Raw genomic sequence first — 10,243 nt, forward strand, 5'->3', positions numbered from 1 at the left:
TCTCGGCTGGAGATGTCGCTAAAACTTTGGCTGTTTTGGCAAGTGGTTACTACCCCAGTTACACATCTCCACAGGCAGCTAATAAGCCCCTAATTGTCTTTCCGATTCACACGACTCGGACCGCCACTGCAAACAGCCTCTGTTTTACCTCCTGAGCAGCTTTACCTGAAATTGTTTGCAGACCTGCAGACCTTCTCATATGGTCTCCTTGTTGGTTTGGTGTTATTGTTACAGCCTCGCTGTTTGATAGAACCTTTAAAGTTGAGGGCATCATGATGTTGATCCCACCTGTGGTTAACTCCACCAAAAAAAAAAACTCCACAAATCTGAAATGAGTTGTGTACTGAATACTGGCTGCCTGTCCAGAATGTGTAGGTCAATCCTGGACTGGTGGGAGCCATTTAGCCCAACGAATGGTGTTGTACAACGTGTAGATGCAACCAGTATTACAACAGCATAGAAAAAGTCATTTTATACAGAATGACATGGGGGGGGGAGACACATTTAATATGAATTCTAATGTGATCTCTTGGCAACTTTATAAATTCATATGGGTTAGCCGCACACAGATTGCCAGAGGAAGGACACTTCCAGCGGAATTTAAAGTGTGGTTGCCACTCCTAGGTTCTAATGGCAATGTAACTTGCATCACTGTGAAGCATGCTTAGGATACATTTTTAAGACAAAATGACCAGTCACGAGGAACTCGGAAAGGTGTCTATTACTAGTTTTATGTGTTAATTGCATTTGGTAATCAGCCAGTATTTTAATAAAATGTAAACTCTAGTTGAATTGGAAAATGCAGCCTAAATATCAAAAACATTTCCTTTTTGTACACTGCAGTTCTAAAGTCTGTCTCATATTATGGGGATGGATATGACATGGGAAGCCTGTCGAGACTTGTTGCTGATGTTGGGGTCACTTCCGATGGGGGGGGGGGGGGGGGGGGGGGGGGGGGGGGCCTTAAACCAGCCGTCAGCAACACATCTCCCTGACCTTTGGAGCCGCACCACCGAGACATACGTCAATGCGATGTGTCCTCAGGCCTGTAATTAGCTGTCAATTACCACAAATGAATCAATTCCTCGCCTAATTAAGCAATGGCGACGGGCGGGCCAGAAGCGCTCCATTGTGGAACATCCATGAGAAAAGTTGAGCTAGCAAACTCGCTTTGTGTCAGCAGTGCATCCCCCTCGGCAGGGTTTGGGAAACGCGTTCTTTCTTTTTCTTCTTTTTTTGAGACGTATACAAAGTTCTTGTGTGTGTTTTATGCAATATATATTCTGTCACAAATATGAATGATTGAAATAAAATATTATATAGGCAGAGGTTGCCAAACTTTTTTAATTTGTATTTTACCCTTATATATATATATATATATATATATATATATATATATATATGGTCAGTTTAGAAAGCTCAGATATGCAGTAGAATCAGCAGATACTGTGTAACTTCCATGCTGTGTTAGTGAAGAGGAGGTTCTGTGATTGATTAGCACAAATGGGGATCAGGCAGATAGTACCACACCACCTTCGTGTGCATTTAGACTTATTGAAAAAGTCTTATTGTTATTTATTATAATTTAAATATTAGTGAAGTTGTATTTGAAACAGATTTTGCAATCTGAGGAGAGGCTAATGTAATCGAGGAAACTAATATAAGATCTCATAATCCTGTTGAATGGTGTCCTTTGAAGTGAAAGGTATTTCAATGTATAAAATGACTCAGCTGGCTAATCATACAGCAGTTATGATACAGAAAGCGGGGACTGTAAGCATTACTGGATTTGTGTGTGTTTGTTTTTTTAATACTAATATCAAGCATCTCAGCTGTTTTCTGTTGCAGATGTATGACCCAATCACATTCCCGGAGCATGGATCCAAGAGGAAAATATAGAAACGGTGATGCAACTGATCAGACTCTGAAGTCAGGACAGAAAAAAAGTGCCCACAATGTGACTCTCGGGTCAACAAGTGATAACTACATCTCACATCTCTATTCACACAAGCACAGAGGCTCGCACAGGGTCACGGCAGTGCAGGAATGACAGGTAACAACGAGGTTAAATGAGTTATAGGCTGCATGAAGAAAAAAATAATAAAGCAAACGCAAACTGTTCAGTGCTTTATAAAACGAATAGTATAATTATAATAATACATAATTGTTAATGAATAGAATATGAATGAGGATTAATCCGTCCTTATTTCACTGAATAACCATCGCGCGAATAAAGGGATTCCTCGCCATGGTTACATATTTTTAGAACATTTGGGTTTTACCTGCAATTCCGATTTATAATGGAATGCTGTTGTTGGATACTGTTTTCTAAAACTGTCCATTTGATCACACTCGGGTAGTTGTTTGTATGCCTCCTACACTGTAAAATACAACCCTGTTTTTGAAGTGAATACGCCTTTCACGCAGTTTTAAAATAGGACTCGATAGCTGCGCCTTCACTAAATCTGCAGGTCAGCTGTTTGTAAATAGTTTGGACCCCTAATAACTGCGGAAGACACCAGCTTGGAAACGATCAGCAGCATTAATGAGTCCCCAAATCCATGGTATTAAAAAACAGAACCACAAATAAACACACTTTGGCAACAGCTGTTTGTCTTTTAATCTACAATCGTCAGATCTTTTGGCCTTTGATGGGACGCCCAATCTACAGAACGACTGAACTAAATCTTTTCATAATCTACATCCTTATTGGTATATCCTTCTCATGCATGTAAATCAAGTCTGCGCTCATTTTCATATGCAGATGAGTTTTAAGAAGCTTTTAGAGTGACAATAAACAACAAAACAGCCGCAGATAACAATAGAACCTTCTGCAGAGCGGGGTTACGCGCCGCGCCTCGCAAACAAAACCTGCCAGCACAGGACTGGGAGCGAGAGTCCGATTTCTAAAACCAGCCCAGGCCACATTTGTATAAATGGGTGTGTCCTGTCCGGGTGAAATCTTTGGCATTATCATATCATGATACATTGATTTCTTCGTTACCCATAGGTCTAATGAAATTTCCAGTTAACGACTTTCAATTAGTTTCAAGTGGTGATAAGGTAATTGCAACGTCTCTTGAACGCTTTCTTTTTTTTTTAAATGGTGCGTAATAAAATCTGCACATTTAGAGCTATAGCTAAATATTTAGTTGCCCTTTGTATTTTTTTTTTCTTTATTTTTTTTACAACTAGGCTGCTTGCGAATTTGTTGCAAACTAATTAGTTATCAATTAACATCAATTTTGATGGACAGTTTGTGATGTCTATGAGGAACAGGACTGAGGCCAGTCACATAGATCCCAGCTACCACAGGGAAAAAAGGAACATTGTTTCCAAAATCACATTCCCTTAAAGGTATGATCGCTTACCTTTGTTCCCAATAGGACTTTACAAGGACACCGTGGCTAAATATTGCATGGTTTCAGATCAGAAGAGGCATCTTATGACGCAGTTTCCATGTTTTATTGCTTGGCGAATGTATCAATTACGCTTTTCTTTGGCTGGATTGATTGAGCAATTATCTGTGTGCATTCTGTTATTTCCTAAATTGAAGCCAAGTTTGGATTTGATGGCACGCGCAAAATGTATAAGTAATGATGCGCATCTGAAATCCGCAATGCATGTTGGGGGATTACATTTCCAAACCTGTTACGTGTATGTGGTGGTAGAGGTAGATTCTGCTGTCATGTGAAATGTCTACTCTGAGGGTTGCTGGAGTGCAGCGATGATTACCAACCGCTTCCGATAAATCAGTGTATTTATTTATTCAATAGTGCACGGCAGTTTGTTCAGGGTTTGTTATCTCCATCTCCATCTAAGGCTTTTTCTTCATTTCCATAAATTATCTCGGAGTAATTATCCGTCCAGATGTCCAAAGTGTGCCACAAATGATCTCTTAATGAATGAAACTCCAGTATAATTTAATAATAGCTGATTAGCAAATGATTAGAACTCGTTATATATATTAAAAAAAGGCAACATTTCCCCCTCTATCCTGGCCAATCTTGTGTAATGAGGTTGGATCTCGCCTTTGCCTGGTATACCCGGCCCGCCATCAGAGGGGAAGGAATTCTATCCGCTGCTCCAGATAAGCACCAAACAAATATATTAAAACATATCTAAAACATTTCGAGATATCTCAAATTGAATTGTAGATTATTTAATTGTGCAGTTTTGAAGATATTTCAAATACATTTTAAGATATCTATAAATCAATTAGACATATCTAAAAATGAAAGAAAGATATCTCAAATGTAGTTATAGATATCTTTAAATAATATGGGGGTACCTGTAGACCATGTGCATTTTGCTAGTGTGGTAGGTCAAACTGTTATAGAGATATCTTAAAATTACAATTTATATATATATATATATATATATATATATATATATATATATATATATATATATATATATATATATATATATCTTTAAATAAACGTTTTTAAAAATATAGCTAAATCATTTAAAAATATCTCGAAATGACTTCCTGTTCATTTCAAGATATCTTCGCATGATTTCGAGATATCTCTAAATGAACAGGACGTAATTTCGAGATATTTTAAATTGAATTTCAGATATCTGAGAATGATTTAAAGGTATTTGAAAATGCATTGTAGATATCTCATTTAAAGCTCAATCTACAGATATCTGGAAATCCTTTTCAGAAATTTAGATATCTTAAAAATATTTAGATATATCTATGCATGATAATTTGGCTTGCCATAGTGTAAAGTACAGGAGAATTGGCATTTGCTTGTGAGCCCCTGTCTTTATATTCCGTGCCTTTAGATGTAAAGCACCCCGTGAATCGGACAGCCACGTTTCTATGTAGATTATATAATGCGTGGTTGTCACTGTTTGACACAACACATAGCATCACATGGAAATGACATCACCGCAACGCATTATAAAAAACAGGTATTTTATATGAATATAATAGAATACAAAGACCCCAATGAGAATCCATATGCCTCGCGTCTGTACAGGGTACAACAGCCACAGCAGCTCTGGTGTGGAACTGCAGTTGTGGAGCATTCCACGGCTTTTCTTTTAATAGCCACCTTAACCGGGACCGTCGATCATTTCACTACGCCAATCATTGGCTTCCAATGAGCTTATCCAGCCAGCTGGGTGGAAAGGGCAAATATGTATGTTTGCACAAGATAGCTGCGTGCACACTGTGTGGAAGAAGAACGGCATCGTTTAAGATCAAAGGGGGCTTTGGAAATGTTCAAATCTCAAAAAGGTGTTATATTGCTAAGAGCAATGCAAAATGTAGTGTGGAATTAAAAAAAAAACGATAACCAATCAGAGGCGCTGGAACATTTTTTTATAGGGGTGCTGAAAGCCATAAGCTGTAACCCCTGTTATTGATGGAAGCCATGCAAAGCCAGGGTTGCTGCCGCACCTCCAGCACCCCTAGCTCCAGCGCCCTTAACCAATCTAACACTCACCAGCTGGCCTCATGCTGCAGTGTTGCCTCCACAACCACCCTCCACCTCACAAAGGCCGGCTGAAGACATGGTCCCTCCTGGGGTCTACACTGGTGCTCCATAAACACAGTAAGAAAAACACAGCGCCGCGTCACTGAAGGGTTTGTGAGGGTGTCATCTATAGGGGGCAATGCAGTTACTTGTTACATGTATCCGGTTACAGAAAGGGTCAGTTTATACTATTTATTTATTGGCGAATGTATCAATTAGTATGTTCTTTGTCATTAAAACAGTGTGATATAGGCTACAGTAGCCTATTATTGGCGTAATAACTTCCATGGGCCTTTCAAATGATTGCGTGGCGTCACAGAGATGTTCAACAATGTTTTATTACTAGCCTGATTTAAGACGACTCCCTTAGAACATGTTCTCTTCATTCATTACAGGCTTATAATTATAATACTTTATATCTCGTTTAGAAAAATGTGAGTATAATATTTGAATAGGGCTCTTAAAATGTAGCTTCCTTGTTTTTCAAAATTAGGAGGACCCTTTTTTCATAAGAAACAATATCCTCATAAATAAAGTGCGTTTTGAATCTCACACCTTTCGAATAGCTACCTCAGATCTCTAGACTTAATTAACACATTTTTGTGAAGAAGAGCATTCCATATTTATGTTACAAAACTGATAAACAAACAACTTGGAATTGTCTAAGAGACCTCAGATTACACAACTGAGCTGGTTCTAGTTTTGTAAAATGAGGAGTTAATTAAGAACCGAGGGAAACGCGTTGAAAATATTCAGCAAATTGCGCAACAGATGTGACGCAGAATTTATGAAAGAACTAGTGCTGATAGCGTTCCTATTACAGCAGCGCGTTCCTGTTACAGCAGCGCGTTCCTGTTACAGCAGCGCGTTCCTATTACAGCAGCGCGTTCCTATTACAGCAGCGTGTTCCTATTACAGCAGCGCGTTGCTATTACAGCAGCGTGTTCCTATTACAGCAGCGCGTTCCTATTACAGCAGCGCGTTCCTATTACAGCAGCGCGTTCCTATTACAGCAGCGTGTTCCTATTACAGCAGCGTGTTCCTATTACAGCAGCGCGTTCCTATTACAGCAGCGCGTTCCTATTACAGCAGCGCGTTCCTATTACAGCAGCGCGTTCCTGTTACAGCAGCGCGTTCCTATTACAGCAGCGTGTTCCTATTACAGCAGCGCGTTCCTGTTACAGCAGCGCGTTCCTGTTGCAGCAGCGCGTTCCTATTACAGCAGCGCGTTCCTATTACAGCAGCGCGTTCCTATTACAGCAGCGCGTTCCTGTTACAGCAGCGTGTTCCTGTTACAGCAGCGCGTTCCTGTTACAGCAGCGCGTTCCTGTTACAGCAGCGTGTTCCTATTACAGCAGCGCGTTCCTGTTACAGCAGCGCGTTCCTGTTACAGCAGCGTGTTCCTATTACAGCAGCGCGTTCCTGTTACAGCAGCGCGTTCCTATTACAGCAGCGCGTTCCTATTACAGCAGCGCGTTCCTATTACAGCAGCGCGTTCCTATTACAGCAGCGCGTTGCTATTACAGCAGCGTGTTCCTATTACAGCAGCGCGTTCCTATTACAGCAGCGCGTTCCTGTTACAGCAGCGCGTTCCTATTACAGCAGCGCGTTCCTATTACAGCAGCCCTGGTATTCGCTTTGGTTGATTGGCCAGTCAGCGAAATTCACTAATCCCGATTGCGCATGAGACAGGGAAATACTATATAGTACGGGGCCCTAAAATGCTGGAAATGATCGTTGACCTATGCCGCTTTAATCTCCCTCTGATGGGCCAGAACTAGTAGGTGTGATATCTTCCTTTACAGCAGTCCAGAAAAACAGGCATCCTTGCACACTAGAAAATCTCTCCCTAAATACAAGATTTAGATTGTAATTATTTAAATTATTATTATTATTATTATTATTATTCTAAATTATTATTATTATTCCCAGGCACAATTTCTCTACATTGTGATAGGAGAGCGAGACAGAGAGCTATATTTTAAAAAAAAATGTTGCTTCCATGAATAATGTAAGGATAATTTGATATTCAAATCCAGCAAACTCCTGCTCCAAATTGCTCCAAATGAAGCAGATTTGCCACAAAACGAGATCTGATTTGACTGAGTTGATGGGGTTGGGATTAGTGCATGAAAAGCCAGGCAGGCAAGGCAGATAGGCAGATACTGACTGGGTATGAGGTGCATGCAGTACAAGCACGGGGCTGTAATTCGCATCGATTTTTACTTTCTACTCATGTTATTCCATTACAGGTTCTGACCCGATCTGCCAATGAAATACTCTCCTCAGACATGCCTTTTACCACGAGCTTACGGGGTTATAGGATCAGCTCCTGCAGGCCTTTATATATATCGCTTATATTGTTGGCTTCTTAAGTCAAACTTTTGAGTCAAAATTCGGTAATTAATTTATTAATTTATAATTAATTTATTATTAATTTATAATTTATTATTTTAATGTCAGTCGCTATAATAAAAATGCAACTCACTCATAAATGCGCGTAAATGCAGCCGCTTCATTGTAATGCATACACTTAGTCATTCAAATGCATTTTTTTTACTGAAATCAGGCATTTAAACCAACAATCCAAGCCATGCCATTAAAATATTAAAACTAAACATAATCCTTTTTCTTTATCCAAAATAAGCGACTTTTATACGAAATAAATAAATAAATACATAATTACATACATACATACATACATACATACATAAATACCCCCAAAGCCTTTCGAGAGAATAATTGCTTCAGATTTCACTAACGGATTGAAAACCGAAATGGAAAAAAAAAATCCATTAGTAACGACAAGAAAATCTGCAAGGGTAATACTAAATGAATGAAGTTATTAGAAAATGTATTTTACAGATTGAGCTTTTATAACGCAGTGTTCGGTGTTTATAAGATGTGAATAATGTACTACAGGAACTCAGCACTTAACATTGCATTTGTTTTATTGTTCTGTTTCTTTGTTTTGAAGATCCTTTCAGAAGTCGGGAAGTTAATTAAAGAGCCGTTCTACATGTAGCTGTGTTGTGCGTTGGGTCTTTTTACTGTTACAGCGAAAAAATGCAAAGTTAGGTGTGTACGTGCTTTGTGAATATTGCCCTTCAGCAGGTCTATGTTGTGTTGCCTGCTATTCTGCACAAGGTTTGTATGCAAGTCAGATTGTATACATGTTGCATTGTTCTATTAAATTGTGAATGAGTGCGGAGTTACTGTGATGAATATGCACAGGTTGCAGTTGTTGACGTTATGAAAATCAGTCGGATCTGTTGCTTTAGTTCCAGTGGGATGTTTTGCTCGTGCAAACCATACCGATCGCACTTAAACAAGAATCAAACTTGTAAAAAGTAAAACTGAAAAACGTCACTGGTGTTGTCAAACCCATTGCTTCGCTTACTAGATCGCTAGGAACCCTTTCACAAGCCAACTCGCAATACTGCGGCCCACTGCGGTTTTGTTTGTAAACGAACAAACCGGTCCTGCAATGCTTCACCCCGCAAGCTAGTCTATTATCTCCGCAATATCGAGCAATTACAGACTTTGCGATCACTAATACAATTAATGTCGTTGCTTTTTCTGATCGGGAAACCATCTCTCTTATTAAAATGTAAGCCTTTCGTTTTGTGTTTTTCACACGTCGGTGAGAGGTGGGTAAAATGAGCTCTCAGTACAGCTGAAAATAGAAATCCACGCGCTCCCCGCAGCTGTCCGTTTTGGAAGCACTTAGATTTTCTGATAATGATTCATTTCTGCGACATTTTGAGATCAATTATCCATTTATCTGGAACCCGAAATTCAAAAATGGGGATTAGGTCAGAACCAAACCTTATTCGCGACGTCATGCTTAGCACTTAGCTACATATTTACAATAATACATTGCACACTATATACTAAATATCGTTTATTGCATATGATACGTGCGATGAAATAGTTTCAATATATATATATATTTTTAAGACTACTGTTGTTATTATTTTATTGTTTTCTAATTTAGACTTTTTAAACTAGAATACATATTGAGTTGTTTGTTGTGCATACAGATCGCATGAATTTGCATACTTCCTATTTCACCAGGAGCACGGGGCCTGTATATAAATAATATCCTGTTAAAATGCTCTCTACATTGGCACTGTCATATTGTTTATCAGTTTTGTTTCACTTTATATCGATAAATCGATATTTCGCATTCGCGTCAACTTAATATATATGACAGATATTTTCTGCCTGCATGCTCAGACTCGGAGTGGGCATTACCAATACCAGCCACGTTTAACCACGTTTTAGTAACATTTTATCACGGGCAAAATGGCAACATTTGATTTTTATTTTACTATAAAAACAAGCTGCTGAGCAGGGTGGTTATTACAACGACATCGAAGTGAAGGAGAGGAGATGCGCTCAACAGTGAGACGCGGTTCTGTATCTATTTCATCATCGTTCTCGTTCTATTAAGAAATATAAACGTTAAAATAAATAAAAAAAATAAAAACAAAATATGACCTTACATATCAATATGGATAGTTTCCGTTTCTGAGTTAATGTTAGCATCTAAATGTTCTTTTAAAACATTACAAAAAAAATGCTTTACTATAGCACACCACCACAAAAAACAAACAACACATCTTTTTTATGTTTTTATTTTTATTTTTTTATTTTATTTTCTATCGACTGTGTGAAATACAAAAAAAATGTCATTAAACGAAGCTTTTGAAAAAAAGAAAAAGATAAACGTTTTAATTGTTGTCTGTTGT

Source organism: Acipenser ruthenus, chromosome 18 (assembly GCF_902713425.1).
Source record: "Acipenser ruthenus chromosome 18, fAciRut3.2 maternal haplotype, whole genome shotgun sequence".
Classification (NCBI taxonomy): Eukaryota; Metazoa; Chordata; class Actinopteri; order Acipenseriformes; family Acipenseridae; genus Acipenser; species Acipenser ruthenus.